Raw genomic sequence first — 23593 nt, forward strand, 5'->3', positions numbered from 1 at the left:
GAGCTTGGGGGAGTAGGAGAGCATGGGGGAGTAGGAGAGCTTGGGGGAGTAGGAGAGATTGGGGGAGTAGGAGAGATTCGTGGAGTAGAAGAGCTTGGGGGAGTCGGTGAGCTTGGGGGAGTAGGACAGCGGGGGGAGTAGGAGAGCTTGGGGGAGTAGGAGAGCTTTAGGGAGTTGGAGAGCTTGGGGGAGTAGGATATCTTGGGGGAGCAGGAGAGCTTGGGGGAGTAGGAGAGCTTGGGAGAGTAGTAGAGCTTGGGGGAGTAGGAGAGCTTGGGGGAGTAGGAGAGCTTGGGGGAGTAGGGCAGTTTGGGGGAGTAGGAGAGCTTGGGGGAGTAGGACAGCTTGGGGGAGTAGGATAGCTTGGGGGAGTAGGACAGCTTGGGGGAGTAGGACAGCTTGGGGGAGTAGTTGAGCTTGGCGGGGTAGTAGAGCTTGGGGGAGTAGGACAGCTTGGGGGAGTAGGACACCTTGCGAGAGTAGTACAGCTTGGGGGAGTAGGACAGCTTGGGGGAGTAGGAGAGCTTGGGGGAGTAGGAGAGCTTGGGGAGTCGGAGAGCTTGGGGGAGTATGAGAGCTTGGGGGAGTAGGAGAGCTTGGGGGAGTTGGAGAGCTTGGGGGAGTAGGGGAGCTTGGGGGAGTAGGAGAGCTTGGGGGAGTAGGAGAGCTTGGGGGAGTAGGAGAGCTTGGGGAGTCGGAGAGCTTGGGGGAGTAGGAGAGCTTGGGGGAGTAGGAGAGCTTGGGGGAGTTGGAGAGCTTGGGGGAGTAGGGGAGCTTGGGGGAGTAGGAGAGCTTGGGGGAGTCGGTGAGCTTGGGGGAGTAGGACAGCTGGGGGAGTAGGAGAGCTTGGGGGAGTAGGAGAGATTGAGGGAGTAGGAGAGCTTGGGGGAGTAGGAGATCTTGGGGGAGTAGGAGAGCTTGGGGGTGTAGGAGAGCTTGGGAGAGTAGTAGGTCTTGGGGGAGTAGGAGAGCTTGGGGGAGTAGGAGATCTTGGGGGAGTAGGGGAGCTTGGGGTTGAAGGACAGCTTGGGGGAGTAGGACAGATTCGGGGAGTAGGACTGCTTGGGGGAGTAGGAGAGCTTGGCGGGGTAGGAGGGCTTTGGGGATTAGGAGTGTTTGGGGGAGTAGGACAGCTAGGGGGAGTAGGACAGCTTGGGGGAGTAGGACAGCTTGGGGAAGTAGGAGAGCTTGGGGTGGTCGGAGAGCTTGGGGGGGTAAGAGAGCTTGGGGCAGAAGGAGCGCTTGGGGGAGTCGGAGAGCTGGTGGAGAAGGAGAGCTTCGGGGAGTAGGAGAGCTTGGGGGAGTAGGAGAGATTGTGGGAGTAGGAGAGCTTGGGGGAGTAGGAGAGCTTGGGGGAGTAGAACAGCTTGGGGGAGAAGGACAGCTTGGGGGAGTAGGGTCGCTTGGGGGAGTAGGACAGCTTGGGGGAGTAGGACAGCTTGGGGGAGTAGGAGAGCTTGGCGGGGTAGGAGAGCTTGGGGAGTAGGAGAAATTGGGTGAGTAGGACAACATGGGAGAGTAGGACAGCTTGGGGGAGTAGGACAGCTTGGGGGAGTAGGACACCTTGCGGGAGTAGGACAGCTTGGGGGATTAGGACAGCTTGGGGGAGTAGGAGAGCTTGGGGGAGTAGGAGAGCTTGGGGGAGTAGGAGAGCTTGGGGGAGTATGAGAGCTTGGGGGAGTAGGAGAGCTTGGGGGAGTTGGAGAGCTTGGGGGAGTAGGGGAGGTTTGGGGAGTAGGAAGGCTTGGGGGAGCAGGAGAGCTTGGGGGAGTAGGAGAGCTTGGGGGAGTAGGAGAGCATGGGGGAGTAGGGGAGCTTGGGGGAGCAGGAGAGATTGGGGGAGTAGGAGAGATTCGTGGAGTAGAAGCGCTTGGGGGAGTCGGTGAGCTTGGGGGAGTAGGACAGCTGGGGGAGTAGGAGAGCTTGGGGGAGTAGGAGAGCTTGAGGGAGTAGGAGAGCTTGGGGGAGTAGGAGATCTTGGGGGGGTAAGAGAGCTTGGGGCAGAAGGAGCGCTTGGGGGAGTCGGAGAGCTGGTGGAGAAGGAGAGCTTCGGGGAGTAAGAGCTTGGGGGAGTAGGAGAGATTGTGGGAGTAGGAGAGCTTGGGGGAGTAGGAGAGCTTGGGGGAGTAGAACAGCTTGGGGGAGTAGGACAGCTTGGGGGAGTAGGGTCGCTTGGGGGAGTAGGACAGCTTGGGGGAGTAGGACAGCTTGGGGGAGTAGGAGAGCTTGGCGGGGTAGGAGAGCTTGGGGGAGTAGGAGAAATTGGGTGAGTAGGACAACATGGGAGAGTAGGACAGCTTGGGGGAGTAGGACAGCTTGGGGGAGTAGGACACCTTGCGGGAGTAGGACAGCTTGGGGGATTAGGACAGCTTGGGGGAGTAGGAGAGCTTGGGGGAGTAGGAGAGCTTGGGGGAGTAGGAGAGCTTGGGGGAATATGAGAGCTTGGGGGAGTAGGAGAGCTTGGGGGAGTTGGAGAGCTTGGGGGAGTAGGGGAGGTTTGGGGAGTAGGAAGGCTTGGGGGAGCAGGAGAGCTTGGGGGAGTAGGAGAGCTTGGGGGAGTAGGAGAGCATGGGGGAGTAGGAGAGCTTGGGGGAGTAGGAGAGATTGGGGGAGTAGGAGAGATTCGTGGAGTAGAAGCGCTTGGGGGAGTCGGTGAGCTTGGGGGAGTAGGACAGCTGGGGGAGTAGGAGAGCTTGGGGGAGTAGGAGAGCTTGAGGGAGTAGGAGAGCTTGGGGGAGTAGGAGATCTTGGGGGAGTAGGAGAGCTTCGGGGAGTAGGAGAGCTTGGGAGAGTAGTAGAGCTTGGGGGAGTAGGAGAGTTTGGGGGAGTAGGAGAGCTTGGGGGAGTAGGGGAGCTTGGGGGAGTAGGAGAGCTTGGGGGAGTAGGAGAGCTTGGGGCCGTAGGAGAGCTTGGTGGAGTAGGAGAGCTTGGGGGAGTAGGAGAGCTTGCAGGAGTAGGTGAGCTTGGGGGACTAGGAGAGCTTGGGGGAGTAGGACTGCTTGGGGGAGTAGGAGAGCTTGGCGGGGTAGGAGAGCTTGGGGGATTACGAGAGCTTGGGGGAGTAGGACAGCTAGGGGGAGTAGGACAGCTTGGGGGAGTGGGACAGCTTAGGGAAGTAGGAGAGCTTGGGGTGGTCGGAGAGCTTAGGGGGGTAGGAGAGATTGGGGGAGTAGGAGAGATTGTGGGAGTAGGAGAGCTTGGGGGAGCAGGAGAGCTTGGGGCAGAAGGAGCGCTTGGGGGAGTCGGAGAGCTGGTGGAGAAGGAGAGCTTTGGGGAGCAGGAGAGCTTGGGGGAGTAGGAGAGATTGTGGGAGTAGGAGAGCTTGGGGGAGCAGGAGAGCTTGGGGGATTAGGAGAGCTTGGGGGAGCAGGAGAGCTTGGGGGAGTAGGAGAGCTTGCGGGAGTAGGATTGCTTGGGGGAGTAGAACAGCTTGGGGGAGTAGGACACCTTGCGGGAGTAGGACAGCTTGGGCGAGTAGGACAGCTTGGGGGAGTAGGAGAGATGGGGGAGTAGGAGAGCTTGGGGGAGTAGGAGAGCTTGGGGGAGTATGAGAGCTTGGGGGAGTAGGAGAGCTTGGGGGAGTTGGAGAGCTTGGGGGAGTAGGGGAGCTTGGGGGAGTAGGAGAGCTTGGGGGAGTAGGAGAGCTTGGGGGAGTAGGAGAGCTTGGGGGAGTAGGAGAGATTGGGGGAGTAGGAGAGATTCGTGGAGTAGAAGAGCTTGGGGGAGTCGGTGAGCTTGGGGGAGTAGGACAGCTGGGGGAGTAGGAGAGCTTGGGGGAGTAGGAGAGCTTTAGGGAGTAGGAGAGCTTGGGGGAGTAGGAGATCTTGCGGGAGTAGGAGAGCTTGGGGGAGTAGGAGAGCTTGGGAGAGTAGTAGAGCTTGGGGGAGTAGGAGAGCTTGGGGGAGTATGAGAGCTTGGGGGAGTAGGGCAGCTTGGGGGAGTAGGAGAGCTTGGAGGAGTAGGAGAGCTTGGGGCAGTAGGAGAGCTTGGTGGAGTAGGAGAGTTTGGGGGAGTAGGACAGCTTGGGGGAGTAGGACAGCTTGGGGGAGTAGGATAGCTTGGGGGAGTAGGACAGCTTGGGGGAGTAGGACAGCTTGGGGGAGTAGGAGAGCTTGGCGGGGTAGGAGAGCTTGGGGGAGTAGGAGAGATTGGGGGAGTAGGACAGCATGGGAGAGTAGGACAGCTTGGGGGAGTAGGAGAGCTTGGGGGAGTAGGACACCTTGCGGGAGTAGGACAGCTTGGGGGAGTAGGACAGCTTGGGGGAGTAGGATAGATGGGGGAGTAGGAGAGCTTGGGGGAGTATGAGAGCTTGGGGGAGTAGGAGAGCTTGGGGGAGTTGGAGAGCTTGGGGGAGTAGGGGAGCTTGGGGGAGTAGGAGAGCTTGGGGGAGTAGGAGAGCTTGGGGGAGTAGGAGAGCTTGGGGGAGTAGGAGAGCATGGGGGAGTAGGAGAGCTTGGGGGAGTAGGAGAGATTGGGGGAGTAGGAGAGATTCGTGGAGTAGAAGAGCTTGGGGGAGTCGGTGAGATTGGGGGAGTAGGACAGCTGGGGGAGTAGGAGAGCTTGGGGGAGTAGGAGAGCTTTAGGGAGTAGGAGAGCTTGGGGGAGTAGGAGATCTTAGGGGAGTAGGTGAGCTTGGGGGAGTAGGAGAGCTTGGGAGAGTAGTAGAGCTTGGGGGAGTAGGAGAGCTTGGGGGAGTAGGAGAGCTTGGGGGAGTAGGGCAGCTTGGGGGAGTAGGAGAGCTTGGAGGAGTAGGAGAGCTTGGGGCAGTAGGAGAGCTTGGTGGAGTTGGAGAGCTTGGGGGAGTAGGACAGCTTGGGGGAGTAGGACAGCTTGGGGGAGTAGGATAGCTTGGGCGAGTAGGACAGCTTGGGGGAGTAGGACAGCTTGGGGGAGTAGGAGAGCTTGGCGGGGTAGGAGAGCTTGGGGGAGTAGGAGAGATTGGGGGAGTATGAGAGCTTGGGGGAGTAGGAGAGCTTGGGGGAGTTGGAGAGATTGGGGGAGTAGGGGAGCTTGGGGGAGTAGGAGAGCTTGGGGGAGTAGAAGAGCTTGGGGGAGTAGGAGAGCTTGGAGGAGTACGAGAGCTTGGGGGAGTAGGAGAGCTTGGGGGAGTAGGAGAGCTTGGGGGAGTAGGAGATCTTGGGGGAGTAGGAAAGCTTGGGGGAGTAGGAGAACTTGGGAGAGTAGTAGATCTTGGGGGAGTAGGAGAGCTTGGGGGAGTAGGAGAGCTTGGGGGAGTAGGGGAGCTTGGGGGAGTAGGACAGCTTGGGGGAGTAGGACAGCTTGGGGGAGTAGGACTGCTTGGGGGAGTAGGAGAGCTTGGCGGGGTAGGAGAGCTTGGGGGATTAGGAGAGTTTGGGGGAGTAGGACAGCTAGGGGGAGTAGGACAGCTTGGGGGCTGTAGGACAGCTTGGGGAAGTAGGAGAGCTTGGGGTGGTCGGAGATCTTGGGGGGGTAAGAGAGCTTGGGGCAGAAGGAGCGCTTGGGGGAGTCGGAGAGCTGGTGGAGAAGGAGAGCTTCGGGGAGTAGGAGAGCTTGGGGGAGTAGGAGAGATTGTGGGAGTAGGAGAGCTTGGGGGAGTAGGAGAGCTTGTGGGAGTAGAACAGCTTGGGGGAGTAGGACAGCTTGGGGGAGTAGGATCGCTTGGGGGAGTAGGACAGCTTGGGGGAGTAGGACAGCTTGGGGGAGTAGGAGAGCTTGGCGGGGTAGGAGAGCTTGGGGGAGTAGGAGAAATTGGGTGAGTAGGACAGCATGGGAGAATAGGACAGCTTGGGGGAGTAGGACAGCTTGGGGGAGTAGGACACCTTGCGGGAGTAGGACAGCTTGGGGGATTAGGACAGCTTGGGGGAGTAGGAGAGCTTGGGGGAGTAGGAGAGCTTGGGGGAGTAGGAGAGCTTGGGGGAGTAGGAGAGCTTGGGGGAGTAGGAGAGCTTGAGGGAGTAGGACAGCTTGGGGGAGTAGGACAGCTTGGGGGAGTAGGACACCTTGCGGGAGTAGGACAGCTTGGGGGAGTAGGACAGCTTGGGGGAGTAGGACAGCTTGGGGGAGTAGGAGAGCTTGGCGGGGTAGGAGAGCTTGGGGGAGTAGGAGAAATTGGGTGAGTAGGACAGCATGGGAGAGTAGGACAGCATGGGGGAGTAGGACAGCTTGGGGGAGTAGGACACCTTGCGGGAGTAGGACAGCTTGGGGGATTAGGACAGCTTGGGGGAGTAGGAGAGCTTGGGGGAGTAGGAGAGCTTAGGGGAGTAGGAGAGCTTGGGAGAGTATGAGAGCTTGGGGGAGTAGGAGAGCTTGCGTGAGTAGGAGAGCTTGGGGGAGTAGGAGAGCTTGAGGGAGTTGGAGAGCTTGGGGGAGTAGGGGAGCTTGGGGAAGTAGGAGAGCTGTGGGGCAGAAGGAGCGCTTGGGGGAGTCGGAGAGCTGGTGGAGAAGGAGAGCTTGGGGGAGTAGGAGAGCTTGGGGGAGTAGGAGAGATTGTGGAATTAGGAGAGCTTGGGGGAGCAGGAGAGCTTGGGGGAGTAGGAGAGCTTGGGGGAGTAGGAGAGCTTGGGGAAGTAGGAGAGCTTGGGGGAGTAGGAGAGCTTGGGGGAGTAGGACAGCTTGGGGGAGTACGACAGCTTTGGGGAGTAGGATAGCTTGGGGGAGCAGGACAGCTTGGGGGAGTAGGACAGCTTGGGGGAGTAGGAGAGCTTGGCGGGGTAGGAGAGCTTGGGGGAGTAGGAGTGATTGGGGGAGTAGGACAGCATGGGAGAGTAGGACAGCTTGGGGGAGTAGGACAGCTTGGGGGAGTAGGACACCTTGCGGGAGTAGGACAGCTTGGGGGAGTAGGACAGCTTGGGGGAGTAGGAGAGCTTGGGGGAGTAGGAGAGCTTAGGGGAGTAGGAGAGCTTGGGAGAGTATGAGAGCTTGGGGGAGTAGGAGAGCTTGGGGGAGTTGGAGAGCTTGGGGGAGTAGGGGAGCTTGGGGAGTAGGAGAGCTTGGGGGAGTAGGAGAGCTTGGGGGAGTAGGAGAGATTGGGGGAGTAGGAGACATTCGTGGAGTAGAAGAGCTTGGGGGAGTCGGTGAGCTTGGGGGAGTAGGACAGCTGGGGGAGTAGGAGAGCTTGGGGGAGTAGGAGAGCTTGAGGGAGTAGGAGAGCTTGGGGGAGTAGGAGATCTTGGGGGAGTAGGAGAGCTTGGGGGAGTAGGAGAGCTTGGGAGAGTAGTAGAGCTTGGGGGAGTAGGAGAGCTTGGGGGAGTAGGACAGCTTGGGGGAGTAGGACAGCTTGGGGGAGTAGGAGAGCTTGGCGGGGTAGGAGAGCTTGGGGGATTAGGAGAGCTTGGGGGAGTAGGACAGCTAGGGGGAGTAGGACAGCTTGGGGGAGTAGGACAGCTTGGGGAAGTAGGCGAGCTTGGGGTGGTCGGAGAGCTTGCGGGGGTAAGAGAGCTTGGGGGAGTAGGAGAAATTGGGTGAGTAGGACAGCATGGGAGAGTAGGACAGCTTGAGGGAGTAGGACAGCTTGGGGGAGTAGGACACCTTGCGGGAGTAGGACAGCTTGGGGGAGTAGGAGAGCTTGGGGGAGTAGGAGAGCTTGGGGGAGTAGGAGAGCTTGGGGGAGTATGAGAGCTTGGGGGAGTAGTAGAGCTTGGGGGAGTTGGAGAGCTTGGCTGAGTAGGGGAGCTTGGGGGAGTAGGAGAGCTTGGGGGAGTAGGAGAGCTTGGGGGAGTAGGAGAGCATGGGGGAGTAGGAAAGCATGGGGGAGTAGGAGAGCTTGGGGGAGTAGGAGAGATTGGGGGAGTAGGAGAGATTCGTGGAGTAGAAGAGCTTGGGGGAGTCGGTGAGCTTGGGGGAGTAGGACAGCTGGGAGAGTAGGAGAGCTTGGGGGAGTAGGAGAGCTTGAGGGAGTAGGAGAGCTTGGGGAAGTAGGAGATCTTGGGGGAGTAGGAGAGCTTGGGGGAGTAGGAGAGCTTGGGAGAGTAGTAGAGCTTGGGGGAGTAGGAGAGCTTGGGGGAGTAGGAGAGCTTGGGGGAGTAGGACACCTAGGGGGAGTAGGACAGCTTGGGGGAGTAGGAGAGCTTGCAGGAGTAGGAGAGCTTGGGGGAGTAGGAGAGCTTGGGGGAGTAGGAGAGCTTGGGGGAGTAGGAGAGCTTGCGGGAGTAGGACAGCTTGGGGGAGTAGGACAGCTTGGGGGAGTAGGAGAGCTTGGCGGGGTAGGAGAGCTTGGGGGATTACGAGAGCTTGGGGGAGTAGGACAGCTAGGGGGAGTAGGACAGCTTGGGGGAGTAGGACAGCTTGGGGAAGTAGGACAGCTTGGGGTGGTCGGAGAGCTTGGGGGGGTAAGAGAGCTTGGGGCAGAAGGAGCGCTTGGGGAGTCGGAGAGCTGGTGGAGAAGGAGAGCTTGGGGGAGTAGGAGAGCTTGGGGGAGTAGGAGAGATTGTGGGAGTAGGAGAGCTTGGGGGAGCAGGAGAGCTTGGGGGAGTAGGAGAGCTTGGGGGAGTGGGAGAGCATGGGGGAGTAGGAGAGTTGGGGGAGTAGGATAGCTTGGGGGAGTAGGACAGCTTGGGGGAGTAGGACAGCTTTGGGGAGTAGGAGAGCTTGGCGGGGTAGGAGAGCTTGGGGGAGTAGCAGAGATTTGGGGAGTAGGACAGCATGGGAAAGTAGGACAGCTTGGGGAAGTAGGACAGCTTGGGGGAGTAGGACACCTTGCGGGAGTAGGACAGCTTGGGGGAGTAGGACAGCTTGGGGGAGTAGGAGAGCTTGGGGGAGTAGGAGAGCTTGGGGGAGTAGGTGAGATTGGGGGAGTATGAGAGCTTGGGGGCGTAGGAGAGCTTGGGGGAGTTGGAGAGCTTGGGGGAGTAGGGGAGTTTGGGGGAGTAGGAGAGCTTGGGGGAGTAGGAGAGCTTGGGGGAGTAGGAGAGCTTGGGGGAGTAGGAGAGCATGGGGGAGTAGGAGAGCTTGGGGGAGTAGGAGAGATTGGGGGAGTAGGAGAGATTCGTGGAGTAGAAGAGCTTGGGGGAGTCGGTGAGCTTGGGGGAGTAGGACAGCGGGGGGAGTAGGAGAGCTTGGGGGAGTAGGAGAGCTTTAGGGAGTTGGAGAGCTTGGGGGAGTAGGATATCTTGGGGGAGCAGGAGAGCTTGGGGGAGTAGGAGAGCTTGGGAGAGTAGTAGAGCTTGGGGGAGTAGGAGAGCTTGGGGGAGTAGGAGAGCTTGGGGGAGTAGGGCAGTTTGGGGGAGTAGGAGAGCTTGGGGGAGTAGGACAGCTTGGGGGAGTAGGATAGCTTGGGGGAGTAGGACAGCTTGGGGGAGTAGGACAGCTTGGGGGAGTAGTTGAGCTTGGCGGGGTAGTAGAGCTTGGGGGAGTAGGACAGCTTGGGGGAGTAGGACACCTTGCGAGAGTAGTACAGCTTGGGGGAGTAGGACAGCTTGGGGGAGTAGGAGAGCTTGGGGGAGTAGGAGAGCTTGGGGAGTCGGAGAGCTTGGGGGAGTATGAGAGCTTGGGGGAGTAGGAGAGCTTGGGGGAGTTGGAGAGCTTGGGGGAGTAGGGGAGCTTGGGGGAGTAGGAGAGCTTGGGGGAGTAGGAGAGCTTGGGGGAGTAGGAGAGCTTGGGGAGTCGGAGAGCTTGGGGGAGTAGGAGAGCTTGGGGGAGTAGGAGAGCTTGGGGGAGTTGGAGAGCTTGGGGGAGTAGGGGAGCTTGGGGGAGTAGGAGAGCTTGGGGGAGTCGGTGAGCTTGGGGGAGTAGGACAGCTGGGGGAGTAGGAGAGCTTGGGGGAGTAGGAGAGATTGAGGGAGTAGGAGAGCTTGGGGGAGTAGGAGATCTTGGGGGAGTAGGAGAGCTTGGGGGTGTAGGAGAGCTTGGGAGAGTAGTAGGTCTTGGGGGAGTAGGAGAGCTTGGGGGAGTAGGAGATCTTGGGGGAGTAGGGGAGCTTGGGGTTGAAGGACAGCTTGGGGGAGTAGGACAGATTCGGGGAGTAGGACTGCTTGGGGGAGTAGGAGAGCTTGGCGGGGTAGGAGGGCTTTGGGGATTAGGAGTGTTTGGGGGAGTAGGACAGCTAGGGGGAGTAGGACAGCTTGGGGGAGTAGGACAGCTTGGGGAAGTAGGAGAGCTTGGGGTGGTCGGAGAGCTTGGGGGGGTAAGAGAGCTTGGGGCAGAAGGAGCGCTTGGGGGAGTCGGAGAGCTGGTGGAGAAGGAGAGCTTCGGGGAGTAGGAGAGCTTGGGGGAGTAGGAGAGATTGTGGGAGTAGGAGAGCTTGGGGGAGTAGGAGAGCTTGGGGGAGTAGAACAGCTTGGGGGAGAAGGACAGCTTGGGGGAGTAGGGTCGCTTGGGGGAGTAGGACAGCTTGGGGGAGTAGGACAGCTTGGGGGAGTAGGAGAGCTTGGCGGGGTAGGAGAGCTTGGGGAGTAGGAGAAATTGGGTGAGTAGGACAACATGGGAGAGTAGGACAGCTTGGGGGAGTAGGACAGCTTGGGGGAGTAGGACACCTTGCGGGAGTAGGACAGCTTGGGGGATTAGGACAGCTTGGGGGAGTAGGAGAGCTTGGGGGAGTAGGAGAGCTTGGGGGAGTAGGAGAGCTTGGGGGAGTATGAGAGCTTGGGGGAGTAGGAGAGCTTGGGGGAGTTGGAGAGCTTGGGGGAGTAGGGGAGGTTTGGGGAGTAGGAAGGCTTGGGGGAGCAGGAGAGCTTGGGGGAGTAGGAGAGCTTGGGGGAGTAGGAGAGCATGGGGGAGTAGGGGAGCTTGGGGGAGCAGGAGAGATTGGGGGAGTAGGAGAGATTCGTGGAGTAGAAGCGCTTGGGGGAGTCGGTGAGCTTGGGGGAGTAGGACAGCTGGGGGAGTAGGAGAGCTTGGGGGAGTAGGAGAGCTTGAGGGAGTAGGAGAGCTTGGGGGAGTAGGAGATCTTGGGGGGGTAAGAGAGCTTGGGGCAGAAGGAGCGCTTGGGGGAGTCGGAGAGCTGGTGGAGAAGGAGAGCTTCGGGGAGTAAGAGCTTGGGGGAGTAGGAGAGATTGTGGGAGTAGGAGAGCTTGGGGGAGTAGGAGAGCTTGGGGGAGTAGAACAGCTTGGGGGAGTAGGACAGCTTGGGGGAGTAGGGTCGCTTGGGGGAGTAGGACAGCTTGGGGGAGTAGGACAGCTTGGGGGAGTAGGAGAGCTTGGCGGGGTAGGAGAGCTTGGGGGAGTAGGAGAAATTGGGTGAGTAGGACAACATGGGAGAGTAGGACAGCTTGGGGGAGTAGGACAGCTTGGGGGAGTAGGACACCTTGCGGGAGTAGGACAGCTTGGGGGATTAGGACAGCTTGGGGGAGTAGGAGAGCTTGGGGGAGTAGGAGAGCTTGGGGGAGTAGGAGAGCTTGGGGGAATATGAGAGCTTGGGGGAGTAGGAGAGCTTGGGGGAGTTGGAGAGCTTGGGGGAGTAGGGGAGGTTTGGGGAGTAGGAAGGCTTGGGGGAGCAGGAGAGCTTGGGGGAGTAGGAGAGCTTGGGGGAGTAGGAGAGCATGGGGGAGTAGGAGAGCTTGGGGGAGTAGGAGAGATTGGGGGAGTAGGAGAGATTCGTGGAGTAGAAGCGCTTGGGGGAGTCGGTGAGCTTGGGGGAGTAGGACAGCTGGGGGAGTAGGAGAGCTTGGGGGAGTAGGAGAGCTTGAGGGAGTAGGAGAGCTTGGGGGAGTAGGAGATCTTGGGGGAGTAGGAGAGCTTCGGGGAGTAGGAGAGCTTGGGAGAGTAGTAGAGCTTGGGGGAGTAGGAGAGTTTGGGGGAGTAGGAGAGCTTGGGGGAGTAGGGGAGCTTGGGGGAGTAGGAGAGCTTGGGGGAGTAGGAGAGCTTGGGGCCGTAGGAGAGCTTGGTGGAGTAGGAGAGCTTGGGGGAGTAGGAGAGCTTGCAGGAGTAGGTGAGCTTGGGGGACTAGGAGAGCTTGGGGGAGTAGGACTGCTTGGGGGAGTAGGAGAGCTTGGCGGGGTAGGAGAGCTTGGGGGATTACGAGAGCTTGGGGGAGTAGGACAGCTAGGGGGAGTAGGACAGCTTGGGGGAGTGGGACAGCTTAGGGAAGTAGGAGAGCTTGGGGTGGTCGGAGAGCTTAGGGGGGTAGGAGAGATTGGGGGAGTAGGAGAGATTGTGGGAGTAGGAGAGCTTGGGGGAGCAGGAGAGCTTGGGGCAGAAGGAGCGCTTGGGGGAGTCGGAGAGCTGGTGGAGAAGGAGAGCTTTGGGGAGCAGGAGAGCTTGGGGGAGTAGGAGAGATTGTGGGAGTAGGAGAGCTTGGGGGAGCAGGAGAGCTTGGGGGATTAGGAGAGCTTGGGGGAGCAGGAGAGCTTGGGGGAGTAGGAGAGCTTGCGGGAGTAGGATTGCTTGGGGGAGTAGAACAGCTTGGGGGAGTAGGACACCTTGCGGGAGTAGGACAGCTTGGGCGAGTAGGACAGCTTGGGGGAGTAGGAGAGATGGGGGAGTAGGAGAGCTTGGGGGAGTAGGAGAGCTTGGGGGAGTATGAGAGCTTGGGGGAGTAGGAGAGCTTGGGGGAGTTGGAGAGCTTGGGGGAGTAGGGGAGCTTGGGGGAGTAGGAGAGCTTGGGGGAGTAGGAGAGCTTGGGGGAGTAGGAGAGCTTGGGGGAGTAGGAGAGATTGGGGGAGTAGGAGAGATTCGTGGAGTAGAAGAGCTTGGGGGAGTCGGTGAGCTTGGGGGAGTAGGACAGCTGGGGGAGTAGGAGAGCTTGGGGGAGTAGGAGAGCTTTAGGGAGTAGGAGAGCTTGGGGGAGTAGGAGATCTTGGGGGAGTAGGAGAGCTTGGGGGAGTAGGAGAGCTTGGGAGAGTAGTAGAGCTTGGGGGAGTAGGAGAGCTTGGGGGAGTATGAGAGCTTGGGGGAGTAGGGCAGCTTGGGGGAGTAGGAGAGCTTGGAGGAGTAGGAGAGCTTGGGGCAGTAGGAGAGCTTGGTGGAGTAGGAGAGTTTGGGGGAGTAGGACAGCTTGGGGGAGTAGGACAGCTTGGGGGAGTAGGATAGCTTGGGGGAGTAGGACAGCTTGGGGGAGTAGGACAGCTTGGGGGAGTAGGAGAGCTTGGCGGGGTAGGAGAGCTTGGGGGAGTAGGAGAGATTGGGGGAGTAGGACAGCATGGGAGAGTAGGACAGCTTGGGGGAGTAGGAGAGCTTGGGGGAGTAGGACACCTTGCGGGAGTAGGACAGCTTGGGGGAGTAGGACAGCTTGGGGGAGTAGGATAGATGGGGGAGTAGGAGAGCTTGGGGGAGTATGAGAGCTTGGGGGAGTAGGAGAGCTTGGGGGAGTTGGAGAGCTTGGGGGAGTAGGGGAGCTTGGGGGAGTAGGAGAGCTTGGGGGAGTAGGAGAGCTTGGGGGAGTAGGAGAGCTTGGGGGAGTAGGAGAGCATGGGGGAGTAGGAGAGCTTGGGGGAGTAGGAGAGATTGGGGGAGTAGGAGAGATTCGTGGAGTAGAAGAGCTTGGGGGAGTCGGTGAGATTGGGGGAGTAGGACAGCTGGGGGAGTAGGAGAGCTTGGGGGAGTAGGAGAGCTTTAGGGAGTAGGAGAGCTTGGGGGAGTAGGAGATCTTAGGGGAGTAGGAGAGCTTGGGGGAGTAGGAGAGCTTGGGAGAGTAGTAGAGCTTGGGGGAGTAGGAGAGCTTGGGGGAGTAGGAGAGCTTGGGGGAGTAGGGCAGCTTGGGGGAGTAGGAGAGCTTGGAGGAGTAGGAGAGCTTGGGGCAGTAGGAGAGCTTGGTGGAGTTGGAGAGCTTGGGGGAGTAGGACAGCTTGGGGGAGTAGGACAGCTTGGGGGAGTAGGATAGCTTGGGCGAGTAGGACAGCTTGGGGGAGTAGGACAGCTTGGGGGAGTAGGAGAGCTTGGCGGGGTAGGAGAGCTTGGGGGAGTAGGAGAGATTGGGGGAGTATGAGAGCTTGGGGGAGTAGGAGAGCTTGGGGGAGTTGGAGAGATTGGGGGAGTAGGGGAGCTTGGGGGAGTAGGAGAGCTTGGGGGAGTAGAAGAGCTTGGGGGAGTAGGAGAGCTTGGAGGAGTACGAGAGCTTGGGGGAGTAGGAGAGCTTGGGGGAGTAGGAGAGCTTGGGGGAGTAGGAGATCTTGGGGGAGTAGGAGAGCTTGGGGGAGTAGGAGAACTTGGGAGAGTAGTAGATCTTGGGGGAGTAGGAGAGCTTGGGGGAGTAGGAGAGCTTGGGGGAGTAGGGGAGCTTGGGGGAGTAGGACAGCTTGGGGGAGTAGGACAGCTTGGGGGAGTAGGACTGCTTGGGGGAGTAGGAGAGCTTGGCGGGGTAGGAGAGCTTGGGGGATTAGGAGAGTTTGGGGGAGTAGGACAGCTAGGGGGAGTAGGACAGCTTGGGGGCTGTAGGACAGCTTGGGGAAGTAGGAGAGCTTGGGGTGGTCGGAGATCTTGGGGGGGTAAGAGAGCTTGGGGCAGAAGGAGCGCTTGGGGGAGTCGGAGAGCTGGTGGAGAAGGAGAGCTTCGGGGAGTAGGAGAGCTTGGGGGAGTAGGAGAGATTGTGGGAGTAGGAGAGCTTGGGGGAGTAGGAGAGCTTGTGGGAGTAGAACAGCTTGGGGGAGTAGGACAGCTTGGGGGAGTAGGATCGCTTGGGGGAGTAGGACAGCTTGGGGGAGTAGGACAGCTTGGGGGAGTAGGAGAGCTTGGCGGGGTAGGAGAGCTTGGGGGAGTAGGAGAAATTGGGTGAGTAGGACAGCATGGGAGAATAGGACAGCTTGGGGGAGTAGGACAGCTTGGGGGAGTAGGACACCTTGCGGGAGTAGGACAGCTTGGGGGATTAGGACAGCTTGGGGGAGTAGGAGAGCTTGGGGGAGTAGGAGAGCTTGGGGGAGTAGGAGAGCTTGGGGGAGTAGGAGAGCTTGGGGGAGTAGGAGAGCTTGAGGGAGTAGGACAGCTTGGGGGAGTAGGACAGCTTGGGGGAGTAGGACACCTTGCGGGAGTAGGACAGCTTGGGGGAGTAGGACAGCTTGGGGGAGTAGGACAGCTTGGGGGAGTAGGAGAGCTTGGCGGGGTAGGAGAGCTTGGGGGAGTAGGAGAAATTGGGTGAGTAGGACAGCATGGGAGAGTAGGACAGCATGGGGGAGTAGGACAGCTTGGGGGAGTAGGACACCTTGCGGGAGTAGGACAGCTTGGGGGATTAGGACAGCTTGGGGGAGTAGGAGAGCTTGGGGGAGTAGGAGAGCTTGGGCGAGTAGGAGAGCTTGGGGGAGTAGGAGAGCTTGGGGGAGTAGGAGAGCTTGAGGGAGTAGGAGAGCTTGGGTGAGTAGGAGATCTTGGGGGAGTAGGAGAGCTTGGGGGAGTAGGAGATCTTGGGGGAGTAGGAGAGCTTGGGGGAGTAGGAGAGCTTGGGAGAGTAGTAGAGCTTGGGAGAGTAGGAGAGCCTGGGGGAGTAGGAGAGCTTGGGGGAGTAGGGGAGCTTGGTGGAGTAGGAGAGCTTGGGGGAGTAGGAGAGCTTGGGGCAGTAGGAGAGCTTGGTAGAGTAGGACAGTTAAGGGAGTAGGACAGCTTGGGGGAGTAGGACAGCTTGGGGAAGTAGGAGAGCTTGGGGTGGTCGGAGAGCTTGGGGGGGTAAGAGAGCTTGGGGCAGAAGGAGCGCTTGGGGGAGTCGGAGAGCTGGTGGAGAAGGAGAGCTTTGGGGAGTAGGAGAGCTTGGGGGAGTAGGAGAGATTGTGGGAGTAGGAGAGCTTGGGGGAGCAGGAGAGCTTGGGGGAGTAGGAGAGCTTGGGGGAGTAGGAGAGCTTGGGGGAGTAGGACAGCTTGGGGGAGTAGGACAGCTTGGGGGAGTAGGAGGGCTTGGCGGGGTAGGAGAGCTTGGGGGAGTAGCAGAGATTTGGGGAGTAGGACAGCATGGGAAAGTAGGACAGCTTGGGGGAGTAGGACAGCTTGGGGGAGTAGGACACCTTGCGGGAGTAGGACAGCTTGGGGGAGTAGGACAGCTTGGGGGAGTAGGAGAGCTTGGGGGAGTAGGAGAGCTTGGGGGAGTAGGAGAGCTTGGGGGAGTAGGAGAGCTTGGGGGAGTTGGAGAGCTTGGGGGAGTAGGGGAGCTTGGGGGAGTAGGAGAGCTTGGGGGAGTAGGAGAGCTTGGGGGAGTAGGAGAGCTTGGGGGAGTAGGAGAGCATGGGGGAGTAGGAGAGCTTGGGGGAGTAGGAGAGATTGGGGGAGTAGGAGAGATTCGTGGAGTAGAAGAGCTTGGGGGAGTCGGTGAGCTTGGGGGAGTAGGACAGCGGGGGGAGTAGGAGAGCTTGGGGGAGTAGGAGAGCTTTAGGGAGTAGGAGACCTTGGGGGAGTAGGAGATCTTGGGGGAGCAGGAGAGCTTGGGGGAGTAGGAGAGCTTGGGAGAGTAGTAGAGCTTGGGGGAGTAGGAGAGCTTAGGGGAGTAGGAGAGCTTGGGGGAGTAGGGCAGCTTGGGTGAGTAGGAGAGCTTGGGTGAGTAGGACAGCTTGGGGGAGTAGGATAGCTTGGGGGAGTAGGACAGCTTGGGGGAGTAGGACAGCTTGGGGGAGTAGGAAAGCTTGGGGGAGTAGGGGAGCTTGGGGGAGTAGGAGAGCTTGGGGAGTAGGAGAGCTTGGGGGAGTATGAGAGCTTGGGGGAGTAGGAGAGCTTGGGGGAGTTGGAGAGCTTGGGGGAGTAGGGGAGCTTGGGGGAGTAGGAGAGCTTGGGGGAGTAGGAGAGCTTGGGGGAGTAGGAGAGCTTGGGGGAGTAGGAGAGATTGGGGGAGTAGGAGAGATTCGTGGAATAGAAGAGCTTGGGTGAGTCGGTGAGCTTGGGGGAGTAGGACTGCTGGGGGAGTAGGAGAGCTTGGGGGAGTAGGAGAGCTTGAGGGAGTCGGAGAGCTTGCGGGAGTAGGATATCTTGGGGGAGTAGGAGAGCTTGGGGGAGTAGGAGAGCTTGGGAGAGTAGTAGATCTTGGGGGAGTAGGAGAGCTTGGGGGAGTAGGAGAGCTTGGGGGAGTAGGGGAGCTTGGGGTAGAAGGACAGCTTGGGGGAGTAGGACAGCTTCGGGGAGTAGGACTGCTTGGGGGAGTAGGAGAGCTTGGCGGGGTAGGAGAGCTTGGGGGATTAGGAGAGTTTGGGGGAGTAGGACAGCTAGGGTGAGTAGGACAGCTTGGGGGCTGTAGGACAGCTTGGGGAAGTAGGAGAGCTTGGGGTGGTCGGAGATCTTGGGGGGGTAAGAGAGCTTGGGGCAGAAGGAGCGCTTGCGGGAGTCGGAGAGCTGGTGGAGAAGGAGAGCTTCGGGGAGTAGGAGAGCTTGGGGGAGTAGGAGAGATTGTGGGAGTAGGAGAGCTTGGGGGAGTAGGAGAGCTTGTGGGAGTAGAACAGCTTGGGGGAGTAGGACAGCTTGGGGGAGTAGGATCGCTTGGGGGAGTAGGACAGCTTGGGGGAGTAGGACAGCTTGGGGGAGTAGGAGAGCTTGGCGGGGTAGGAGAGCTTGGGGGAGTAGGAGAAATTGGGTGAGTAGGACAGCATGGGAGAGTAGGACAGCTTGGCGGAGTAGGACAGCTTGGGGGAGTAGGACACCTTGCGGGAGTAGGACAGCTTGGGGGATTAGGACAGCTTGGGGGAGTAGGAGAGCTTGGGGGAGTAGGAGAGCTTGGGGGAGTAGGAGAGCTTGGGGGAGTAGGAGAGCTTGGGGGAGTAGGAGAGCTTGAGGGAGTAGGACAGCTTGGGGGAGTAGGACAGCTTGGGGGAGTAGGACACCTTGCGGGAGTAGGACAGCTTGGGGGAGTAGGACAGCTTGGGGGAGTAGGACAGCTTGGGGGAGTAGGAGAGCTTGGCGGGGTAGGAGAGCTTGGGGGAGTAGGAGAAATTGGGTGAGTAGGACAGCATGGGAGAGTAGGACAGCTTGGGGGAGTAGGACAGCTTGGGGGAGTAGGACACCTTGCGGGAGTAGGACAGCTTGGGGGATTAGGACAGCTTGGGGGAGTAGGAGAGCTTGGGGGAGTAGGAGAGCTTGGGCGAGTAGGAGAGCTTGGGGGAGTAGGAGAGCTTGGGGGAGTAGGAGAGCTTGAGGGAGTAGGAGAGCTTGGGTGAGTAGGAGATCTTGGGGGAGTAGGAGAGCTTGGGGGAGTAGGAGATCTTGGGGGAGTAGGAGAGCTTGGGGGAGTAGGAGAGCTTGGGAGAGTAGTAGAGCTTGGGAGAGTAGGAGAGCTTGGGGGAGTAGGAGAGCTTGGGGGAGTAGGGGAGCTTGGTGGAGTAGGAGAGCTTGGGGGAGTAGGAGAGCTTGGGGCAGTAGGAGAGCTTGGTGGAGTAGGACAGCTAGGGGGAGTAGGACAGCTTGGGGGAGTAGGACAGCTTGGGGAAGTAGGAGAGCTTGGGGTGGTCGGAGAGCTTGGGGGGGTAAGAGAGCTTGGGGCAGAAGGAGCGCTTGGGGGAGTCGGAGAGCTGGTGGAGAAGGAGAGCTTTGGGGAGTAGGAGAGCTTGGGGGAGTAGGAGAGATTGTGGGAGTAGGAGAGCTTGGGGGAGCAGGAGAGCTTGGGGGAGTAGGAGAGCTTGGGGGAGTAGGAGAGCTTGGGGGAGTAGGACAGCTTGGGGGAGTAGGACAGCTTGGGGGAGTAGGAGGGCTTGGCGGGGTAGGAGAGCTTGGGGGAGTAGCAGAGATTTGGGGAGTAGGACAGCATGGGAAAGTAGGACAGCTTGGGGGAGTAGGACAGCTTGGGGGAGTAGGACACCTTGCGGGAGTAGGACAGCTTGGGGGAGTAGGACAGCTTGGGGGAGTAGGAGAGCTTGGGGGAGTAGGAGAGCTTGGGGGAGTAGGAGAGCTTGGGGGAGTAGGAGAGCTTGGGGGAGTTGGAGAGCTTGGGGGAGTAGGGGAGCTTGGGGGAGTAGGAGAGCTTGGGGGAGTAGGAGAGCTTGGGGGAGTAGGAGAGCTTGGGGGAGTAGGAGAGCATGGGGGAGTAGGAGAGCTTGGGGGAGTAGGAGAGATTGGGGGAGTAGGAGAGATTCGTGGAGTAGAAGAGCTTGGGGGAGTCGGTGATCTTGGGGGAGTAGGACAGCGGGGGGAGTAGGAGAGCTTGGGGGAGTAGGAGAGCTTTAGGGAGTAGGAGACCTTGGGGGAGTAGGAGATCTTGGGGGAGCAGGAGAGCTTGGGGGAGTAGGAGAGCTTGGGAGAGTAGTAGAGCTTGGGGGAGTAGGAGAGCTTGGGGGAGTAGGAGAGCTTGGGGGAGTAGGGCAGCTTGGGGGAGTAGGAGAGCTTGGGTGAGTAGGACAGCTTGGGGGAGTAGGATAGCTTGGGGGAGTAGGACAGCTTGGGGGAGTAGGACAGCTTGGGGGAGTAGGAAAGCTTGGGGGAGTAGGGGAGCTTGGGGGAGTAGGAGAGCTTGGGGAGTAGGAGAGCTTGGGGGAGTATGAGAGCTTGGGGGAGTAGGAGAGCTTGGGGGAGTTGGAGAGCTTGGGGGAGTAGGGGAGCTTGGGGGAGTAGGAGAGCTTGGGGGAGTAGGAGAGCTTGGGGGAGTAGGAGAGCTTGGGGGAGTAGGAGAGATTGGGGGAGTAGGAGAGATTCGTGGAATAGAAGAGCTTGGGGGAGTGGGTGAGCTTGGGGGAGTAGGACTGCTGGGGGAGTAGGAGAGCTTGGGGGAGTAGGAGAGCTTGAGGGAGTCGGAGAACTTGCGGGAGTAGGAGATCTTGGGGGAGTAGGAGAGCTTGGGGGAGTAGGACAGCTTGGGGGAGTAGGACAGCTTGGGGGAGTAGGGTCGCTTGGGGGAGTCGGAGAGCTGGTGGAGAAGGAGAGCTTCGGGGAGTAGGAGATCTTGGGGGAGTAGGAGAGATTGTGAGAGTAGGAGAGCTTGGGGGAGTAGGAGAGCTTGGGGGAGTAGAACAGCCTCGGGGAGTAGGACAGCTTGGGGGAGTAGGGTCGCTTGGGGGAGTAGGACAGCTTGGGGGAGTAGGACAGCTTGGGGGAGTAGGAGAGCTTGGCGGGGTAGGAGAGCTTGGGGGAGTAGGAGAAATTGGGTGAGTAGGACAGCATGGGAGAGTAGGACAGCTTGGGGGAGTAGGACAGCTTGGGGGAGTAGGACACCTTGCGGGAGTAGGACAGCTTGGGGGATTAGGACAGCTTGGGGGAGTAGGAGAGCTTGGGGGAGTAGGAGAGCTTGGGGGAGTAGGAGAGCTTGGGGGAGTATGAGAGCTTGGGGGAGTAGGAGAGCTTGGGGGAGTTGGAGAGCTTGGGGGAGTAGGGGAGGTTGGGGGAGTAGGAGAGCTTTGGGGAGCAGGAGAGCTTGGGGGAGTAGGAGAGCTTGGGGAGTAGGAGAGCATGGGGGAGTAGGAGAGCTTGGGGGAGTAGGAGAGATTGGGGGAGTAGGAGAGATTCGTGGAGTAGAAGCGCTTGGGGGAGTCGGTGAGCTTGGGGGAGTAGGACAGCTGGGGGAGTAGGAGAGCTAGGGGGAGTAGGAGAGCTTGAGGGAGTAGGAGAGCTTGGGGGAGTAGGAGATCTTGGGGGAGTAGGAGAGCTTGGGGGAGTAGGAGAGCTTGGGAGAGTAGTAGAGCTTGGGGGAGTAGGAGATTTTGGGGGAGTAGGAGAGCTTGGGGGAGTAGGGGAGCTTGGGGGAGTAGGAGAGCTTGGGGGAGTAGGAGAGCTTGGGGCGGTAGGAGAGCTTGGTGGAGTAGGAGAGCTTGGGGGAGTAGGAGAGCTTGCAGGAGTAGGAGAGCTTGGGGGACTAGGAGAGCTTGGGGGAGTAGCAGAGCTTGGGGGAGTAGGAGAGCTTGCGGGAGTAGGACAGCTTGGGGGAGTAGGACAGCTTGGGGGAGTAGGACTGCTTGGGGGAGTAGGAGAGCTTGGCGGGGTAGGAAAGCTTGGGGGATTACGAGAGCTTGGGGGAGTAGGACAGCTAGGGGGAGTAGGACAGATTGGGGGAGTGGGACAGCTTGGGGAAGTAGGAGCGCTTGGGGTGGTCGGAGAGCTTGGGGGGGTAGGAGAGATTGGGGGAGTAGGAGAGATTGTGGGAGTAGGAGAGCTTGGGGGAGCAGGAGAGCTTGGGGCAGAAGGAGCGCTTGGGGGAGTCGGAGAGCTGGTGGAGAAGGAGAGCTTGGGGGAGTAGGAGAGCTTGGGGGAGTAGGAGAGATTGTAGGAGTAGGAGAGCTTGAGGGAGCAGGAGAGCTTGGGGGAGTAGGAGAGCTTGGGGGAGCAGCAGAGCTTGGGGGAGTAGGAGAGCTTGCGGGAGTAGGATAGCTTGGGGGAGTAGAACAGCTTGGGGGAGTAGGACAGCTTGGGGGAGTAGGATAGCTTGGGGGAGTAGGACAGCTTGGGGGAGTAGGACAGCTTGGGGGAGTAGGAGAGCTTGGCGGGGTAGGAGAGCTTGGGGGAGTAGGAGAGATTGGGGGAGTAGGACAGCATGGGAGAGTAGGACAGCTTGGGGGAGTAGGACAGCTTGGGGGAGTAGGACACCTTGCGGGAGTAGGACAGCTTGGGGGAGTAGGACAGCTTGGGGGAGTAGGAGAGATGGGGGAGTAGGAGAGCTTGGGGGAGTAGGAGAGCTTGGGGGAGTATGAGAGCTTGGGGGAGTAGGAGAGCTTGGGGGAGTTGGAGAGCTTGGGGGAGTAGGGGAGCTTGGGGGAGTAGGAGAGCTTGGGGGAGTAGGAGAGCTTGGGGGAGTAGGAGAGCTTGGGGGAGTAGGAGAGCATGGGGGAGTAGGAGAGCTTGGGGGAGTAGGAGAGATTGGGGGAGTAGGACAGATTCGTGGAGTAGAAGAGCTTGGGGGAGTCGGTGAGCTTGGGGGAGTAGGACAGCTGGGGAGTAGGAGAGCTTGGGGGAGTAGGAGAGCTTTAGGGAGTAGGAGAGCTTGGGGGAGGAGGAGATCTTGGGGGAGTAGGAGAGCTTGGGGGAGTAGCAGAGCTTGGGAGAGTAGTAGTGCTTGGGGGAGTAGGAGAGCTTGGGGGAGTAGGAGAGCTTGGGCAGTAGGAGAGCTTGGTGGAGTAGGAGAGCTTGGGGAGTAGGACAGCTTGGGGGAGTAGGACAGCTTGGTGGAGTAGGATAGCTTGGGGGAGTAGGACAGCTTGGGGGAGAAGGACAGCTTGGGGGAGTAGGAGAGCTTGGCGGGGTAGGAGAGCTTGGGGGAGTAGGAGAGATTGGGGGGGTAGGACAGCATGGGAGAGTAGGACAGCTTGGGGGAGTAGGACAGCTTGGGGGAGTAGGACACCTTGCGAGAGTAGGACAGCTTGGGGGAGTAGGACAGCTTGGGGGAGTAGGAGAGCTTGGGGAGTAGGAGAGCTTGGGGGAGTATGAGAGCTTGGGGGAGTAGGAGAGCTTGGGGGAGTTGGAGAGCTTGGGGGAGTAGGGGAGCTTGGGGGAGTAGGAGAGCTTGGGGGAGTAGGAGAGCTTGGGGGAGTAGGAGAGCTTGGAGGAGTAGGAGAGCTTGGGGGAGTAGGAGAGCTTGGGGGAGTAGGAGAGATTGGGGGAGTAGGAGAGATTCGTGGAGTAGAAGAGCTTGGGGGAGTCGGTGAGCTTGGGGGAGTAGGACAGCTGGGGGAGTAGGAGAGCTTGGGGGAGTAGGAGAGCTTGAGGGAGTAGGAGAGCTTGGGGGAGTAGGAGATCTTGGGGGAGTAGGAGAGCTTGGGGGAGTAGGAGAGCTTGGGAGAGTAGTAGATCTTGGGGGAGTAGGAGAGCTTGGGGGAGTAGGAGAGCGTGGGGGAGTAGGGGAGCTTGGGGGAGTGGGACAGCTTGGGGGAGTAGGACAGCTTGGGGGAGTAGGATTGCTTGGGGGAGTAGGAGAGCTTGGCGGGGTAGGAGAGTTTGGGGGATTAGGAGAGTTTGGGGGAGTAGGACAGCTAGGGGGAGTAGGACAGCTTGGGGGAGTGGGACAGCTTGGGGAAGTAGGAGAGTTTGGGGTGGTCGGAGAGCTTGGGGGGGTAAGAGAGCTTGGGGCAGAAGGAACGCTTGGGGGAGTCGGAGAGCTGGTGGAGAAGGAGAGCTTCGGGGAGTAGCAGAGCTTGGGGGAGTAGGAGAGATTGTGGGAGTAGGAGAGCTTGGGGGAGTAGGAGAGCTTGGGGGAGTAGAACAGCTTGGGGGAGTAGGACAGCTTGGGGGAGTAGGATCGCTTGGGGGAGTAGGACAGCTTGGGGGAGTAGGACAGCTTAGGGGAGTAGGAGAGCTTGGCGTGGTAGGAGAGCTTGGGGGAGTAGGAGAAATTGGGTGAGTAGGACAGCATGGGAGCGTAGGACAGCTTGGGGGATGTAGGACAGCTTGGGGGAGTAGGACACCTTGCGGGAGTAGGACAGCTTGGGGGATTAGGACAGCTTGGGGGAGTAGGAGAGCTTGGGGGAGTAGGAGAGCTTGGGGGAGTAGGAGAGCTTGGGGAGTAGGAGAGCTTGGGGGAGTAGGAGAGCTTGAGGGAGTAGGAGAGCTTGGGGGAGTAGGAGATCTTGGGGGAGTAGGAGAGCTTGGGGGAGTAGGAGAGCTTGGGAGAGTAGTAGAGCTTGGGGGAGTAGGAGAGCTTGGGGGAGTAGGAGAGCTTGGGGGAGTAGGAGAGCTTGGGAGAGTAGTAGATCTTGGGGGAGTAGGAGAGCTTGGGGGAGTAGGAGAGCTTGGGGGAGTAGGGGAGCTTGGGGTAGAAGGACAGCTTGGGGGAGTAGGACAGCTTCGGGGAGTAGGACTGCTTGGGGGAGTAGGAGAGCTTGGCGGGGTAGGAGAGCTTTGGGGATTAGGAGTGTTTGGGGGAGTAGGA

Source organism: Pristiophorus japonicus, chromosome 24, assembly GCF_044704955.1.
Source record: "Pristiophorus japonicus isolate sPriJap1 chromosome 24, sPriJap1.hap1, whole genome shotgun sequence".
In the NCBI taxonomy this organism is placed as follows: domain Eukaryota; kingdom Metazoa; phylum Chordata; class Chondrichthyes; family Pristiophoridae; genus Pristiophorus; species Pristiophorus japonicus.